The following is a 17,542-nucleotide window of genomic DNA, read 5'->3' as shown; positions in this document are numbered from 1 at the left end:
CATGCAAAGTTGCTATTATGTTCAGTGCTTGAGAGATGCCCAAATTGCTCTTTATCAAAATGATCCCATGGAGGGTTCTAAAATTCGGTTACATAGACACTAAGAAACTCTGAAATCTGCTCTTAAAACTGTGACCACTATGCACCCTAGTTTTCAATAAAACATTTTGGTTCATTCATCCTGTGAGTAATATTTGTTTATTGTTGTCTTTTGATCTTCTGAAGCCTGAGTGGAGTCGTTAGTTAGTCTGGTTTCTGCAATCTTGGGTACTGGAAGGGTGGTAATTTTCAGTTTTAGCTAATTGCTATGCTTTACGTGGTCACAGGACTGAGGATTTTAGAAAGCCACTTCATTAAAGCATTAAAATACTGCGGGCTCAGTAATTTCATTTGCTGGGTCAATAACCCATGATATCTAGAAGAAGATTTAAAATAGTTTAAAAATAATTATTCAAACAAGAAAGGGATTTCAAACCATAATTACCATAGCAATAAAGGAAAGAGAGAGACTCCAAAGCAAGTATAAATATTATATTTAAATCTTAATATCGGATTCCTGTAACTCAAAGGGGTTAGGTTGTCCAATAGCAGATTATAAGGTCTTAGACCTGAAATAAACTTTAGCAAACATGTAGTCTGGATGTAGAAATTCAAGTATTTTTTTATTCTTAAAAACCAGTTATAATTCAGTATCGGGACTGACAGCCTCTTGCGGTTCATTCTTACATAAGGCACTCAGTTTTCTTAGAGTATTCACAAATTTCTTATTCAGTTTTTTTCCCTAGATATTTTGCTTTTTGGTTGCTATTGTCTATTAGATTTCTTTCTCTTGTAGTTCTGTTTCTTGCCGATGTACTGTTGGTAATTTTGTATATCCATGTTATAGCTGGCTACCATTTTTTAATTCTATTAGTTCTAATAGTTTTTCTCTGGTTTGTTGTGTTTGCAAGGAAGGCTATCATATCATCTGCAAACAATGATGATTTTTTTCTCCTGTGTTTCAGTATTAATACCTGCTCCCATCCTGCCTCTGGGCTTCAGTTATTACACTCAGTAGAACTTCCAGAACAATGTGAAATAATTATGGAATCAGTGGGCATTCATGTCTTGTTCTCAGCCCTAACAAGGCTATGTCTAGTGCAGAGTTTCCAAACTATGTTTCAAACCATTATCCCATAAGATGTTAATTGATTTCCTACCAAAAACAAAAAAAGGAGGATGAGGTTTCCAAATAATTTTCTGGAACTCTGAGTTAAGCAAGATGGGATAGATTTCTTTAGTGAGTGACTTTTCATAGCCTTTAATATTTAATATGCATTGGCAATCTCTGAGAGGTGAAGAATGTATATGACATTTCCCAACATATTTGTCCACAGAACACTGTTTTTGAAGAACACTTAACTACCATCTTACAATAGAATACGTCAATGCTACTCTGGTAGGGCACTGTTAACTGTGATGTTGATTTTGGTTTCAGAATGATATTCCTTATCACATTAAAAAATATCCTACTCTTAGCTTACTAAGAGTGTTATATAAATAGAATCTTCTACTATATGTTCCTTTGTATCTGGCTGTTGCTCAACATAATATTTTTAAGATTCACCCATGTTGTTTATTTGTTTTCAATGCTGGATAGTATTCCCTTGCACAAGTGTGTTGATGAAAATTTGTGTCATTTGCAATTTGAGGGTGTTATAAACAGTGCTGCTCTGAATATTTTTGTACATGAATCCTGGTACATAAAAGAATGCATTTTTATAGGCTACATAGCAAGGAGTAGAATTCCTGGGTCTTAGTGTATATATATATTCCAGTATATGAGATAATGCCACAGTTTTGAAAGTGTTAAAGTTCATACTCCTACCAGTTATTGTGTGAGATTTCCAGCTAGTATACATTCTTTTTAACACTTGGTATTGTCAGACATTTTAATTTCAGGCCACTTGGTAGATGTGCAATAACATCTCATTGTTTTACTTTGCATTTTTCTGATTACTAATGGTAAGCACCTTTTTTGATGCTTATTTGCCATTTGAATTTCCTCTTTTAAGTAATGACTGAATCTTTTACCCATCTTTCTATTGCTTTGGCTGACTGTCTTTTATTATTGATTTGTAAGGATTTGTTATATATTTTGTATAATAACTCTTTCTAGGATACACACACGCACACATCCCACAAATTGGGAGATATATCTATTTCTGTGGCCTGCGTTTTCACTCTCTTAATGTCTTTTTGAAGGACAGCCGTTCTTAAATTTAATAGGAGTTTATTTTACCAATCTTTTCCTTTATTATTAGTGCTTTTGTATCTTGATTAAGGAAAATTTTTCCTGCTCTGATGTTATGAAAGTTTTCTCCTATATTTTCTTTGTAAAGCTTTACTGTTGTGTTGTTCAGATACAGATTTCAAATTCACCTGGAACTGATTTTTTCGTATAAGTAAGGGTCTAGATTTACTTTTTGCCATGAGATTATCCAGGTCTTCCAACTCCATGTTTTTTGTTTTTCGTGAGGATGATTGGCACAGAGCTAACATCTGTTGCCAATCTTCCTCCTTTTTTTTTTTCGTTTTTTTCTCCCCAAAGCCACAGTAGGTAGTTGTATGTCATAGTTGTATATCCTTCTAGTTCTGTATGTGGGACGCTGCCTCAGCATGGCTTGATGAGCAGTGAGGGTAGGTCCACACCTAGGATCCAAACTGGTGAACCCCAGGCAGCTGAAGCAGAATGCACAAACTTAATGACTCCGCCACCGGCCAGCCCCCAGCTCCTTTTTTAAAAGCCTGATTTTTTGTCTCCACTACTCTGCTTGACACTTTCATCACAAATTATCTGGGCTCTTTACTGTGTTCTGTGAGTCTGTCTGTCCTTGCGCCAGTACCATTTTGCTATCATCAGGGTGTTTTAGCTTTCTTGGCCCTTTGTGTTGCCATATAAATGTCGGAATCAGCTTATAAAGTTCCACAAAAGAAATCTTGTGGTATTTTGGGATTTTGATGGAGAGTATCTTGAATCTATTGATCAGTTTGAGGAGAATTTACACCGTTAGGTCATTAAGTTTTCTATTCCATATCTGCTATATCTCTCCATTTATGTAGAGCTTTTTAAAGGTTTATCAGTAAAGTTTTGTTATTTTCTCCACAGAGGTCTTGCACATCTTTTATTAGATTTATTCTTAGGTATTTTATATTTTGATGCAGTTATAAATGATGTGCTTTCTTAAATTTTCTTTGTTGCTGATGTATCAAAATGCGATAGATTTGCATTCTGATTTGCATCCAGCAATCCTACCAACTCTAATAAAAATTATAACAAATTATATGTGGATTATTTTATACCATAATATCATCTGTGAATAATTATATTTTTGTTTCTTCTTTTCCAGTGTTTAAATTCGTCATTTCTTTCCTGCCTTACTGTACTGGCTAGGACCTCAGTACAATATTGCATAGCAGTCAGTGTTGATAGTGGAAATCGTTGTTTTATTCCCAATTCAAAGAAACAGCTTCCAACATTTTACCATTAAGCATGAAGTACAATGTTTGCTGTAGAATTTTTGTATTGTAGAAACATTTTATTAGATTAAGGAAGCTCCCTGTTACTTTCCTTTAACCTTAACCTTAATTATTAGTTGATGTTGAATTTTTATGAAGTTTTTTTCCTGTATCTACTGAGATGATCATATGATTTTACTTTTGAGATCAATTAATTTTACTGTTGATGTTGCAAATTACATTGATTTCTTTCTCCCCTACATTTTTATTTTGAAAAATTTCATATGAGTTGCAAGTTTCATTGAACACCATTTTTGCTTGAAATAACAGCCAACAGACAAACTATGAATATTCAGATTTAGGTATTTGGCAGACATTTTCTTGAAAATGAATGAAGTAAGCCTGTCACTTCAAGAAAATAACAGGCAGCATATTTTACTAATGACAAAAATTGAGCTTTCAAGTGAAAATTAGCATTTTGGAAAACTTGTATTTGTCACCATCAGCTTTCTAGTTTCCCGAAACTTAAAATTTTTTTTGATGAGATCAGCAGTAAAATCAATGCATGTGTTTAAAATATGTTATATAATGGAAAATTTCAACATTTTGAATATCTGCATAACTCATTGGACTAATGCTTTTCAAATGACCACTTTGTGATGTTACAAAATCATGCGTGAGTTAAAGATCCACGTAAGGTGCAAGATAGACCAATGGATTCTAATGTAACAGTAGAAAATTTTATTGATATGGTTTCAGATTCCATATTGCAAATAAACGTTAAGAAATTACCAGTTGTCAAATTTTGGTGTAGATTCAAAGGAAAACATCCACAATTATCTTTTTATTCCTACTACATAGCTGTATGAAGCTGGATTTTCTTCCTCTACTTCAACCAAAACAACATGTTGCAAGGCATTGAAAGCAGAAGCAGATAGAAGAATCCAGCTATCTTCAATTAAAGAAATTTGCAAAAATGTAATATAAATAATGCCAGTCTTTCACTATTTTTGTGGAAAATATAGTTACTTTTCATTAAAAATGTCATTTAGACACGAAAAGGGCATATTAGTTAAAGTGAATAAATGGATATTTTAAAATTTTCTCATTTTTCATTTCTAATGTGGTAAATATTGATATATATTCAGCTCACATAAAGAAAAGATCTTTGAAGTCCTTAATTTTTGAGAGTTTAAGAGGGACCTGAGATCAGAAGTTTGAGAACTGCTGTCCTGGGAATCACAGCAGGCATCCTAAGTTTATGAAAGTATAATGTTATTTGGCACATTTACCCTCTTCCCATGACAATGTAAGGACCTTAAAATGTTTTAACTCCATTTACTCCCTCCCAAATTATATGCTATTTTATAGTAATTTTAATTCTATAATTTCCTCCTTTGTTTGTTTTTATGAAGCTTCACTATGATATGTTTAGATGTGTATTTATTTTTGTTTATTTTGCCTACATGTCATTTTGAATTTGTGGATTCTCATAAGTTCTGGAAAATTCTCAGCCATTGTCCTCTGTCCACTCTATCTCTCCTCTCCTCTGGTATTTCAAATAAATTTATGTTAGGCCTTCTTACTGTATTCTCTGTGTCTCTTAACCTATATATTTTTTAAATCTCATGTTTCATTATGAACAGTTGCTTCAGTCTTCTAGTTCACTAATTCTCATTAGCTCTGTCTAATTTGCTGTTAAATATATTCATTGAGTTCTTCATTTCATGTATTATATTTATTAGTTCAAGAACTTCTAAGTGGTTCTTTTTCAAATGCACTCCATCACTTTTTACAGTTTTCATTTCCCTGCCAACATTTTCACTTGGCTTTTATGTCCTTGAACACAGTGAATATAGCTGTTTCAGTCTGTGCCCTGTCATTCCATATGTAGAGTTCCTTTGGGACGTTTCTGTTGGTTTTCTTTAATGGTGTTTTGTCTCTTCATATGTCTGGGTTTTTAGATTGTGTGTCGGGCATTGTATTTGCAAATTTATTTATAGCAATGATTTGAGGCCTAGGATGATATTATCTTCATCCATAGAAGATTTCTCTTTGCTTTTTCCAGGTATCTGAGATCATTAGAAGTTCAGGACTAGATAATGAAGTTTCCAAAATTGAGATTTTCGGAACCAACCAATTGACATGAAAGAGGATGACACATTTTGCAAGACTGGTTTATTTCAAACTTACTTTTAGAATACATCATAAGGGCCCTAGTCCAAAGTAGATGTTGATTTATCTTTTTTGGGCTCTGGATTCTGATTTCTGTCCTCCTAAGCCCAGGAAGTTACCAGAAGAGGAACTCAGCTGCTTCTTCCCTAACCACAAATGCCTCCAGGGCAACAGCAGCCCTTAGTGTTGGTGTATCTCCCTGAGTACCAGACTTCTCCAGGCTGGCAATTCCTCACTATTTTGTTAGGTCTTGGATGGTCTTAAAGAGATGGTTTTTATATTTTTTCCATCTGTTTTAGGTATCTGCCATGGAAAGGTTGGGCTGAATTTTGTGTTACCGTATTGAAGCAGATATTCTTCATGCTGGTACATTTTAATAATAATGAATTTGACTATCCTATGTACTTTGATTTTGCATTTCCAAACCTGAAGGAATGACTTATACTACAGCTTCTTTCCTGAAGCCTCTCCCAGTTGGAATCATAGACTCTTATTTCAAAGTCAAAATAAGCCACATTTTTCTCCTTATCCCGAAAATAAGCAAAGTCTCTGGACATACAATGCAAATATATCTCTCCCTGTCTCCAGTGAATGGACACAACCCCACTAAAACATTCATGCTTCCTTATCTCCTCCATTTGCTCATTTTGCCACCGTTTCCTCCCACTTTCAGTTTGGGATCCATGTTACTAGTGCCCATAATTATTTCTCAACTTCGAACTTTCAGTACACTACTTGGCACAATCTCCAGCCCTTGATCAAGCTGGCTAGATTCTGTCTTCAGTCCTGCCTCTGTGCTCCTCAACAGTATTAGAAAGAATACAGAACCTTGGAGTAGGTTTATCAAAAATCTATAATTTTTAAATTCCAGCTGTTGTACAATTGGCAATCCTTTTGATTTTTGCTCAAAATATTCTCTTTCTCAAAATTCATCCCTCTCTGTTAACCTTACTTCTAAGTATCCCATCTCTCAATCATTAAACCTTACTTGCTTTATAGAAATATAAGGGAATCTAGAGTGAATTCTAATTACAGTCCTCTCTTCTAATGTTATCTGTTTCTTCTATCATTCTTAATCCCTTTTTCCTGTCTCAGAGGAAGAAGTGTTTCTGCCTTTTCAAAGGCTATCTATCCAACTATACTCTTAAATTATTGACTCCTCTCTTCTCTGAGTTCTCACTCCATTTATGGGACCTTCTCTTATATTTGCAATCATTCCATCTCCATCAACCCCTTCCTCTCAAACTACAAACCCACGAAAGCATCCTCCAACCTAAAAATAAAACAAGTTAAAAAAAAAAAAAAAACCTGTATTGAATGAATGTCAATGAATGTTTAATTTACCAGTAGCTTTATATGCTGGCAGAAATTCCAACTGACAGTTAAGAGAATTTATGAAGTAACATGATTTTCCTTGCTTACAAAGCAAATTCTAGCCAGAACATAAAGAGGACCTCTAATGCTATATAATTAACAATAACTGTGGGAAATAAAATGTCTTGTACTTGGTGCTACATGCAAACTGCTGATATCGTCTCCATTTGCTCTTCATAACCTCTGACTTCTAGGGCTGATTTCATGTGTAAGTGCTGCTCACCAATCTAGTGGTATTTGAGGAGTAATTGGAAGGACTTACTGCCCCATATCCCCCCCTTAGGGCCTCAGGGATCCAAATTTACCATTTTATTTTCATTCCTTTGATTAGGCATTACAATTTCCTCTTTTACTACTGGTAGTTCCTCTAGAACAATGTTTCTGAAACCTAGATACCCACTGGGATCATGTGTGGAACTTAAAAAAAATAGTTATGTGCAAGCGCCATCTTCAAGATTTGTCTGATTCATTTGGTCAGGGGTGGAGTCCAGCCATTATAATTTTTTAAAAGCTCTCCTGGTCATTGTAATATGTAGCCAGTTGAGAACCATGTCCCTAGTTGAGTGATATGTTAAGATACTAATACCATAGCACGAATCAGTTTTCTCTCTTACTTTCTTTGTGTGACATACCTGGATGGTATGATAGTACTAGGGCCTGAGCTCATTTCCCTAAAAGGAGAGGAAAATAATCCGAAGGTAAGTTGACCGCAAAGTTCGTCAAATTTGTTATGACCTAATAGTGATAGTGAAATATGAATGACTTTTGTTATTCCCGTCCATAGGAGAAAAATCTTTTTGGGTTTGAGAAGACTCATTTTTTGCCTTCCAGTTCAGAGAAAGCAAGCTGCTTTTCTTTGGCGTGCCTACGTGATTAAACAGATCCATTTCCCTCAAGGAACTTGCGAATAAAGAGAACACATCATCTACAGCAACTGAGAAACATAGCTTTATGTTGCCTGTTTTAGAGTTATTTCTTGACATTAACATTTTTATGCACCCCCATATTAAGTTTTATGCTTGGATGTAATGCCACCAGGTAGGAATCAAGGTAAATGCCATATCCCAAATCCACAGAGAGTCAGAGCCAAACCATGGGTTATCAAATCTGCCTTTTTATGTGCTGTTAGTCATAGTGTGTGATTGATACACACTGCTTTTGAAAGCTGCATTAAGTGAAAGACGCTGGTTTGTGGAGGGGCAAAGAAGTACATTTACAGGCTGGCTTGGTTGAACTGTGTTGATTTCTCTCTAGAACAATCTTCACAATTCTTTGCTCACAGTTAGAGGTCTGCTAGAAGTGACTCAGTGTAGATGAAAACAGCTTGCTTAATCATTCCTGAAACACGGGAAAAATTAAAATACATTTTTTTCTTTGTCAAGCAATAAAAACAATGCCAGATTGTTAATGCCTCTTTTGTACCTTTCACTTGAAAGACCTCAAAAGAACATCAAGGAGAATAAAGGCAAAACCTATTCCCCAATGGCATCATTATACATGTTGAAGCCTCTAAAACTAAAACTCTAAAGACATTCAGGAAGAATAGAGGAATAACGACAGCAAACCGAAGAGTGGGTCTCTGGAGGCTTGTTCAAACTGCTTTGTTCAAATTCATTCAAATCGGATGATGAAAAACAAAGATCTCATTTGTGAGATGTGAGATCTCATTAGTGAGTAGTGAGTTGCTAATTGTCCGGTAAAGCATTTAAGGTGTCAGGAGTGCCCCATCGCCAATGTTTTAAACTGCATTCTTATGGTTGAAATGAAAACAGCCATTAGAGTCGTGTAAAATAATATTTTAAATAATTTAAGCTGGTTCGAGTCAAACATGATTTTCATTCTGAAATTTTTATCAAAGATCCTGTTTTTATTTGAGATGAGCAAGTTTCATTCTAGACTTCAAGACATCAAGTAGAAATTCATTTTCAGTGTGGGGGTAACGTGGGGAGGGGGATGAGTGCTATCCAGTGTTGTGTTTCAGCCCTGGCTATTTCTGCTTGCTTCTACGATGTAGAATTAGCAGGTTTGGTTAAATTTTACTTGAGTTTTTGGTGACCTTTTCTAATCCTGACTGTTTCATAATTTAATGCCTTGACCTTCGTTTTCTGTAGAGCCACTACAGTGATAAATGCAGAGATTTAATAACTAGAACTAGTTGACAGGTGACCTTTTGTACATGGCCATTTCTCTTTGCTGGGGAAATCACACTGTTTTGTAAGTTTTAATTCAGAGATTTTAATTATCTGTTCTATTGTCTATAAGCTTATTCACAGAGAAAAAAGTAGAGGTTAAATATTTCATTTTTCTTACTGATTAAAATGTAAAGTGCTTGGCAGTTGTCCCAATATATCATTCAAAAAGGATAGGGCAATTTGTCAGATTCTTACCCAAAGAGAGAAGGGGAATTTTCCAGGGTGATTGGTAAGGAGCAGGATGAAAAAAGGGGCTGGGAGAGTGGATGCAGGTAACCGTGTGTGTGTGCGCGTGTGTGTAAATTTAGAGGAGAGAAACAGAAGAGTTCTTGAACTCCATGTGTACTAATTTGAAGAGAAAAGTGACTGTGTCTCAACAAAAGGTGAAACTTGCCAATCAGAGTGACTGACCTGTGAGTTTTGATCATTTTTCCTTTTTTTTTTTTTAACCAGGCAAGGATTAATTGGACATGTCGTGGTAAATGGGTTTCTAGAGTCTACATGAATAATATTTAAACACAAGAAAATAAAGCTGACTAATTATGAAAATGCCACAGACTCTTAAAAAGAGTAAGAATAACCACATTTTCCTCCTATCCGCCCCCATAGTATCAGAGAATATAGGACCTTCTTGATTCCCTGGTGCTTACATTCTTCAGCATTTTTGTAAACAGAATTCATTTTTGTGCCAAATACTCATGCTTATAATAAAATAAAAATAAAAATTGGCACGACTATAAAGTGACCTCTAGAGTGAGATGGTATCGCAGTCAGCCAGTGTCCTGGAATCTTCAGAGATGCAAGAGGGAGAGCGATTCATGAGTTAGAGAAAGGCTCGGCAGTCTTGAGCACCTTCAATTCTCAAGGACTTGAAAGCAGCTGTTGTGGTTTCTCAAGTGAATTCACATCAAGGAGCCTTTCGAGTGTGGGGGGTTCCCTTTAGCGATGGAGACCAGCTTATCAAAACATCATCTGCCGTGACCTTTTTTTATTTTTACGGACATGAACTGCAATCATTTAATGCTTCAGAAAGAAGCGCAACTCACTGCTGTTGTAAAAAAAATTTGAAAAGCAAGTTAAGAAGATGTGAAGGACCATTTTAAAGCTAATAAAATTGGTTGTGATTATCTTAGACTGCAATTTCAGCCATATAGCAAACTAAAAATATTAAGAAAAAAATTTCCACATAATTTCTTATGCCATGCTAATACCATTGCCAGAAAGGAGAGGTTAATTCCACTCATGCAAACCCTAACATTCTTGAGGAGACTTTCATCAATTGAGAAACTTTGTCCTATTCTGATGAAATTCTTGGGAACCAGCATGTTTAAAAGTATTAATTTATAATTTAATACTATAAACAATTTTAATAGAATACTGGGTGAGATTTGAGATGTTTGCCTATACGTATATTAGGAATAGTGCAAATTAATAATAGATTTTTCTTTAATGTCTCCCACTTCTCAATAGCTTCATGAGTGCATTTCATGAAAGACAACATATGCTCCTCTTTTAAACCTGAACGATCTCTAGTGTCCACTGGACATCATGTTCATCTCAATTTCCTCAACTATAATGGGAAATAAAAACAAACTAACTTTTGAAGAATTTCTTATGAGCATTGAGTGGAATCATGTAATAAAGTGCTGGGCAGGGTGACTGGCCCATAATAGGTGTTCAGATACACTTCAAATACAATACACTAAACCTACGTATCTCTATCACACTGTTTCTTTCCTTCCTCCCTTTCTAATCCTCTCCCTATGCCCCAGACAGGAATCAAGTCCTTTTTTTTATAAGGAGGTAAATTTCAAGATTCATTTTAGCAGAGAAAGGACTTGTTTTTCAAGGGCATCCCTCAGGCCTTTAAAATAGTATATGAATTGACCCTAGTTGATCCTAGAACTTCCTCACATGTCTCAGAGCTGTGTACTGAGGTTAAGCTCACACCGAGTAGAATTCTAAAATTCTTTTACCCTTCACAGTGCCTTGCACAAAATAGGTACCAAGTAAAAATTACTTGATTGTTTAGTAGATGTCCCCAAATTCTTAACTTTCCCCAAACTGAGTGTTTATAACCAGATATGCAGGAATAGAGTTAGCATACTTTTGCAGAGGAAGGAAATACCCAAATCAAATTTAGTGTTGTTACCGTAAAAAAAATCAATATTTTAGACTTCAAATAAAAGGCAGTGTTTGACACTTGTGGGCTTTCTTCTAACAGGGATGCAGTCGCCCAGATGGGGCTGGCTGAATATTTGTGGTGATCTCAGTGATACACAAAGCCCAAACCCAACCACAGCATTTGGCTAGATGATGTTTTGAGTTTATGAGAGAAAAAGATGAAGTAGTCAAGTTTGTTTTAGTGAAAAGAAGTGAAAAATAGGGACAAGTCAACTTAAAAGGAAAATTCAAAATGAAGATAGGGTTTGATAAAGTAGAGCCAGATAAATCTTTCCAAAGGTCTTGGAAAATCCAGGGCCACAATCTAAAAACAAACTGCTTACTGAGGCAGAACTGAGCAAGTGGAGACATATGGAATAAATTTTCAAGCAAGGGCCCCAAATCAAATAATATAAACGAGTTCAAGAAACAGCAGTACATTTTAGCAAAGAAAGTTGCGATCTGATAAAGCTAATAAAACGGACTGAGATAACCAGATAACAGTGGCTCTTGGGTCAAACCGTCCACTTGAACCTAGGTGTTTCTTTCTTTTTATCACGGCTTCCTGTCGTTGGAGGGTGTCTTCAAATGTATAAATGAGTCCCTTGGGCCTTAGCAAGCTCTTCAGGTTACCTGAAGTTTCTGATTATGATGAGGAATGTTCCATTCATCTAGCCCTGCGCTCCTATCATATTATAAAGATGGTTCCTGCAGCCAAGTGGTAATAGAGCCGTCACCATGTGCAGCCACGTCTCCTAGTACCTCATTCGGGAAGTCAGACAGCTAGGCAGGACTGTGACCAAGCAGTATAGACATGTGGAAGTCTCCTACGACTCTTGCCATGGTGACAATATGGCCCAGTGAACAGTATAAAAGAAAGGAGCAATTTAAAGATCACCACCTACCCCCAAAGCCATTGCATTCGTAACCCTCTGCCCAATGACATATTTGTTACATAAACAAGAAGCTGTTGTTCCCAGTGTTTGCCCTCAGGTTGTTAGTCAGCTGCTGACCTCATAATCTGCACAGCTGCAGCATCCCAACACATAGTCGTGAAACAGATTGTGATGACTTAATTGATCACTTTCAGAGGTTAGAACTGTCAAGTGAGACCAGTATACTTATTTTCATTAGTTAAATTAAGCCTTATTGCAGCAGAATCACCTAAATCACTCTAACGACTGGGAAATCCAATGCAAGTTGCTGCATTTTGTAGGTTAGAACATGTCCAAGGCTTTTTCTTTATATCTTTCTTTTTTCTTTTTGATTTTTTTTTTAAATTTGTGGAGGCTAGACCCTAAAAATGCTTGTATTATACAGTGAGGCAACTTCTTGGAACAGTAAATGGAATGTAACCTCCCCGCACCATATGCATCTTGGTGATACATTGGAGTGCGCCATATGACACACTTTAAATCAGGCATTGATTTGCATGACTCTAAGTGAGTTTGGAAGACTCAGCTAAGTGTAATGGATGTCAGGCCCTGCTACAAATCGCCTGGCAGAAAGAATAATGTCTTCTTCCTTTTCGCTCCCAAAGATTGTAGGATCCTAGATGCGTGGGGAAGGGCCTTAGATCAATGCCTGATCCCAAGAGGCATTTCTCCGTGCCTCCGTTTGGACACTGGTGAAGTTTTCACTTATGGCACCAACGTACAGAACACTGATTCCAAGTGCCCTCATATACTCACCCACCTTGAGTGGATCTATTCTAACCTGGTGCCTGGACCACCTGCTGCCCACCTTAGTTCAGAAATCTTACTGTAGCAGGAGTGATGGACAGTCCCTTTATAGCAGAGTTTCAAGACACTTCATAAATGACCTTTGTGGGCTCTACAAGTCAAGTTTTTTCAAAATTCTTAATTTTGACACCTCAAATAAATAGATGCCTTTGTCCGTCTAGCATATTTTACAGGTGCACAATAAAAACTGAATCAAAGAAGTAAAGTTAAATTAATGTAATAACTGTTAGCATCCAAAATACAATGGGAAGCATAAGAATGTTCATTAAAGAAATTTTTTATTATAGAAAAAAATCAGATAACAACCAAATGCTCAGCAGTAGGCAAATAGGTACATTATGGTATATCCATATAATGGAATATTATGCAGGCATTAAAAATATCTGTGATGACTATTTACTGTCATGGGAAAGCTTACTGATATGAAAATAAATGGAAAATCAAGGTTGCCAAATTGTATGACATTTCTCAACCTGTCTAAAGTAATGTATCTAGAAGGAAGAAAATACAACATAATATTGTAGTAGTTGTTGAGTGATAGAAATACAGAGTTTTTATTCTTTTATTTATTGTTTTTTTTTGTTTTCAAGTTTTCCACTTAATAATACTTTAATAATCAGAAAAAAAGTTTTTTAAAGCAGTTTGAGGAGTTTCATTACAACATTTGCTACAGGAGTCTGTGTTCAAGGCACCTCAAATCTAACAGGTCTGGAAATGAGCTCCTGTCTTCATCCCTTGATCCTGCTTCTCCTGAAGCCGTATTCTTCTCAGTTAAGGACAACTCCAGTCTTTCAGTTGCTTAGGCTAAAAATCTGAAGTTATCCTTAACTCCTCTCTGTCTCTCAGATCCTGCTGTCTATCTACTGGTCAACCCAGTAGGCTCTACCCTCAGAATACATCCAGCATGCGACCAGCTTCCTGCCACCTTCTCTGCTACTACACCTGGTCCAAGCCACCCTCTTCTCTTGCTGAGATTGTGGCAGTAGCCTGTTCTCCCAGCATCTACCCTTGCCTCCTTTGTGTCGGTTTTCCACACAGCAGCCAAACCTGTTAAAATGTAACTCGGATCAGTCACTCCCCTGCTCAGAACCCTCCAATGGCTCCTAAATAAAAGACCCCATGTGATGTCTCCCCTGTCATCTCTCTGGCCGCAGTACCCGCTCACTCTCCTCAATGCTCTGCCAGACCACGCTACTCTCCCTATTGTTCCTCTCCTACCTCGGGGCGTTTGCAGTGGCTTTTGCTTTGCGGGAATGCTTTTTACCCCAAATCCCCATGGGCAGCCCTCTTACTTTATTCAAGTCTTTCCTCAAATATCATTTTTTCCCGAGGCCTTTTCTGATTACTCCACCAATACGCATACCCACGCATACACACATGCACACGTGCACACATATGCATCCTAACCCCCTTCCTTGCTCTAATTTTCCCTATTTAGCATTTGTCTCCATCTAACATTATATACTATGCTGGTTTGTTTATCGCCTTTCTCCCCCAAGTTGAATGTAAGCTCTATGAGGGCAGGGATTTTTGTTTAAAATTTTCACAGCTGAATCTCTGACCCCTAGGACAGGCCTGGCGTGTAGTAGTTGCTCAGTGACTCGGTGACTTTGGGTCCCAACCATTGAGAGGAAAGATGATCTGTTACAGTTGTGTGGTAATTAACCTGTGACTTTTCTGAGGCACTTCGCCTCTCAATTTACCCACCTAGACTGAACCTGCTGGTATGTTGATTTCTTCTGGATTGCTTTTCTCTTGTCATCTAAATCAACAATTGTAGATGAATTTGAAAAGCCCATTTCTTCCTTAACATTAAGTTCAGTGTTCAGGCTCCTAATAAATTATTTTAATTAAATTGCTTTCGTTTCCTCACTTAACCACTATTTATCAAGCTCTTATAATATTCCAGGGACTTCTGGAGAGTGGGGTTAAAATGAAGAAGACAGACATTGACTATTCCCTTCCAGAGTTTACTCTCTAGTGGACAGACATAATTAAACAATGAATTGAAGTACAACACAACTAGTAAAATAAAGACAGTATCCAGTGTGAGAAGGGCCACTGACCAAAATCTGGCATCTATAGAAGGGAGATAGGAAAGATGTATATCAACAAAACACATTGCTTCTTTATCACTGTTTTGAATGATAGAGTGTCTTTTCCTCCTGTAGGAGAGAAGTGGCAAAAGGAATTTATTTGGTTTGCTTGGAGGAGAGAATGCAGGGAATAATGGAAAGAGCAGTGGGTTTAGAGTTAGAAGATCTAGATTTGAATCTATCAGTGCAACTTGAGGCACAGGGGCGGAGTCAAGATGGCGGCGTAGGCAGACTCTGAACTCACCTCCTCCCGTGGACACAGCCAATTTACAACTACTCGTGGAAAAATTACCCCTGAGACAGAACTGAAAACTGGATAAGAGGAACTCCTGCAACAACGGACAATCCTAACTGGGGTAGAAGAGGCAGAGACTCACTTCTGGAGAGGAAAAACGCCGCCTCCACAAGCCGCCAGCTTCACGGCCGCCGGGAGCAGCTCACAGGTACGCAGCCTCCCTGGAGGCGCGGGGCCCTGAGCCGGGGAGCGCCCCCGCTGTGGGCATTTTGTGGACCCAGCACAATCGACACCAGCGGCATAATATCTGACTTTGCCTGCTACTAAAGCATTGGGTAGCACCCCCAGAAAACCAGGTTCACAAAGAAACTAAAACTGGCTCTTAAAGGGCCCGCGCACAAACTCACCCGTTTCAGAAAGCATCCTAAAATCACCAGAAAGAAAGGTGCACAGTGCTTCGGTGACAAGAGACTCACCTAATAGGCCCTGAGTGCATCTCGGTGAGGGGTGAGACCTCTCCAGGGACTGGGACATTGGCGGCGGCCATTGTTGTGGCCTGGTGTGCGTGCTGACACAGACGCCATTGGAGTTCTCCCTGAGACCTGCTAGCCCAGGGTCTGCTCCACCCGCTAGAGCACCGATTTAATCCAGCTCAGCCAGGGCAGGCAGCCCACCCTAGAGACTGGCCCCACCCAACAACAAGCCCTCAGGCAACGTGTGGGCCTGCATAGATTGGTGACTGGATTCTCTGCAGCCTGGCAACTGAGCTGACTTGAGCGGGGCAGGGTGTGCACAAGGAGCGGGTGGAGAGTGTGGGGCGGTGGCAGAGTGTGTGGGGCTCCCGCCGTGGAGAGACTGGGTCCACTTGGGGAGGTCGGGGTGCTCACACGGGGCAGGACTGTGTTGACTGTGTGTGTGGACCTATGGGCGGCAGGGCTTCTCAGCCACAGAAGACTTGTACTTCTCATAGACCCACATAGGAGGTTTGCTCCACCTTCCAAAACCTGAAACAATTGGGTGCTCCTGTGCCTGAGGCCAGCCCCACCCAGCTGCAATCCTCAGAGAGCTGACAAGAGACCTAATAGGCTAGAGGCTTACAGCAATTGTAAGGCCCTGAGCCTAACAACCTGCCACGGTGGGGGCCTACTCACTTAAAAGAAATACTGCAACACAAATGTGGTATTAGAACTTGCAGCCAACTGTGCTGGGGCTCCCCACAGCTGATAAAGAGACTGAAGGGCCCACAACAACTACAAGCAGCTGAGCATTACAACAGCTGGCCAGGAGCATAACTCAGCCTCCTGGGCGCCTACAGGGAGAGCAAACAGGCCACAGCAGAAGGATACACATAGCCCACATAGGGGTCACCCCTGGAACATTGAGAACTGAGGGAAGCACACTGGAAGCCTCCTAAGCCATCACTTACATAAGGTCACCTATCCAAGAGCAGGAGACGTAGCTGACCTACCTAATACGTAGACACAAGCACAGGGAAAGAGGCAAAATGAAGAGGCAAAAGAATACATTCCAAGTAAGGGAACAGGACAAAACCCCAGAAAAGGAACTTAGTGAAACAGAAATGAGCAACCTACCCGACAGAGAGTTCAAACTAAGAGTGTTAAGGATGCTCACTGATCTGGGGAGAAGAATAGATGGACTCAGTGAGAATGTCAACAAAGAAATGGAAGATATAAAAAAGAACCAATCAGAAATGAAGAATACAATACTGGAAATGAAAAACTCATTAGAGGGACTCAAAAGCAGAGTAGAGGATACAGAAGAACGGATCTGTGAGCTGGAAGAAAGACTAGAAGAAATTACCCAAGGTGAACAGGTAAAAGAGAAAAGAATTAAAAAGAGTGAGGACAGTCTAAGGGACCTCTGGGACAACATCAAAGCGCACTAACATCCGTGTTATAGGTGTCCCGGAAGGAGAAGAGCGAGACAAGGGGGCAGAGAATCTATTTCAAGAAATAATAGATGAAAACTTCCCTAACCTAAGGAAGGAAACAGACATCCAGGTACAGGAGGCACAGAGAGCCCCAAACAAGATAAACCCAAAGAGGCC

General features: G+C 38.5%; 1 protein-coding gene and 1 long non-coding RNA gene across 9 annotated transcripts in view; one reads left to right on the top strand and one right to left on the bottom strand.

Annotated features, from left to right (window-relative positions):
- LOC147918080 (uncharacterized) overlaps positions 1-16,034 on the bottom strand; it is an 84,242-nt gene extending 68,208 nt beyond the window's left edge. For both annotated transcript variants that reach the window (XR_015556352.1, XR_015556351.1), the window contains exon 1: positions 15,951-16,034. This is a non-coding gene — a long non-coding RNA (uncharacterized LOC147918080). The remainder of the gene's footprint in view (positions 1-15,950) is intronic.
- ST6GALNAC3 (ST6 N-acetylgalactosaminide alpha-2,6-sialyltransferase 3) overlaps positions 1-17,542 on the top strand; it is a 501,982-nt gene that overhangs the window by 287,563 nt on the left and 196,877 nt on the right. Inside the window, exon 1 of one of the 7 annotated variants that reach the window (XM_087448849.1) lies at positions 15,150-15,682. The exons of the other annotated variants lie outside the window; for them this stretch is intronic. The gene's annotated coding sequence lies outside the window, so the exon portion shown is untranslated. Of the gene's footprint in view, positions 1-15,149; positions 15,683-17,542 lie in introns of those variants that run through there. 7 annotated transcript variants of the gene reach the window in all.

This window comes from Ceratotherium simum, chromosome 2, assembly GCF_057802395.1.
Source record: "Ceratotherium simum simum isolate JZ-2026a chromosome 2, ASM5780239v1, whole genome shotgun sequence".
Lineage (NCBI taxonomy): Eukaryota > Metazoa > Chordata > Mammalia > Perissodactyla > Rhinocerotidae > Ceratotherium > Ceratotherium simum.
The sequence above is the reverse complement of the archived record's forward strand: the minus strand, read 5'-3'. Positions and strand labels throughout refer to the sequence as shown.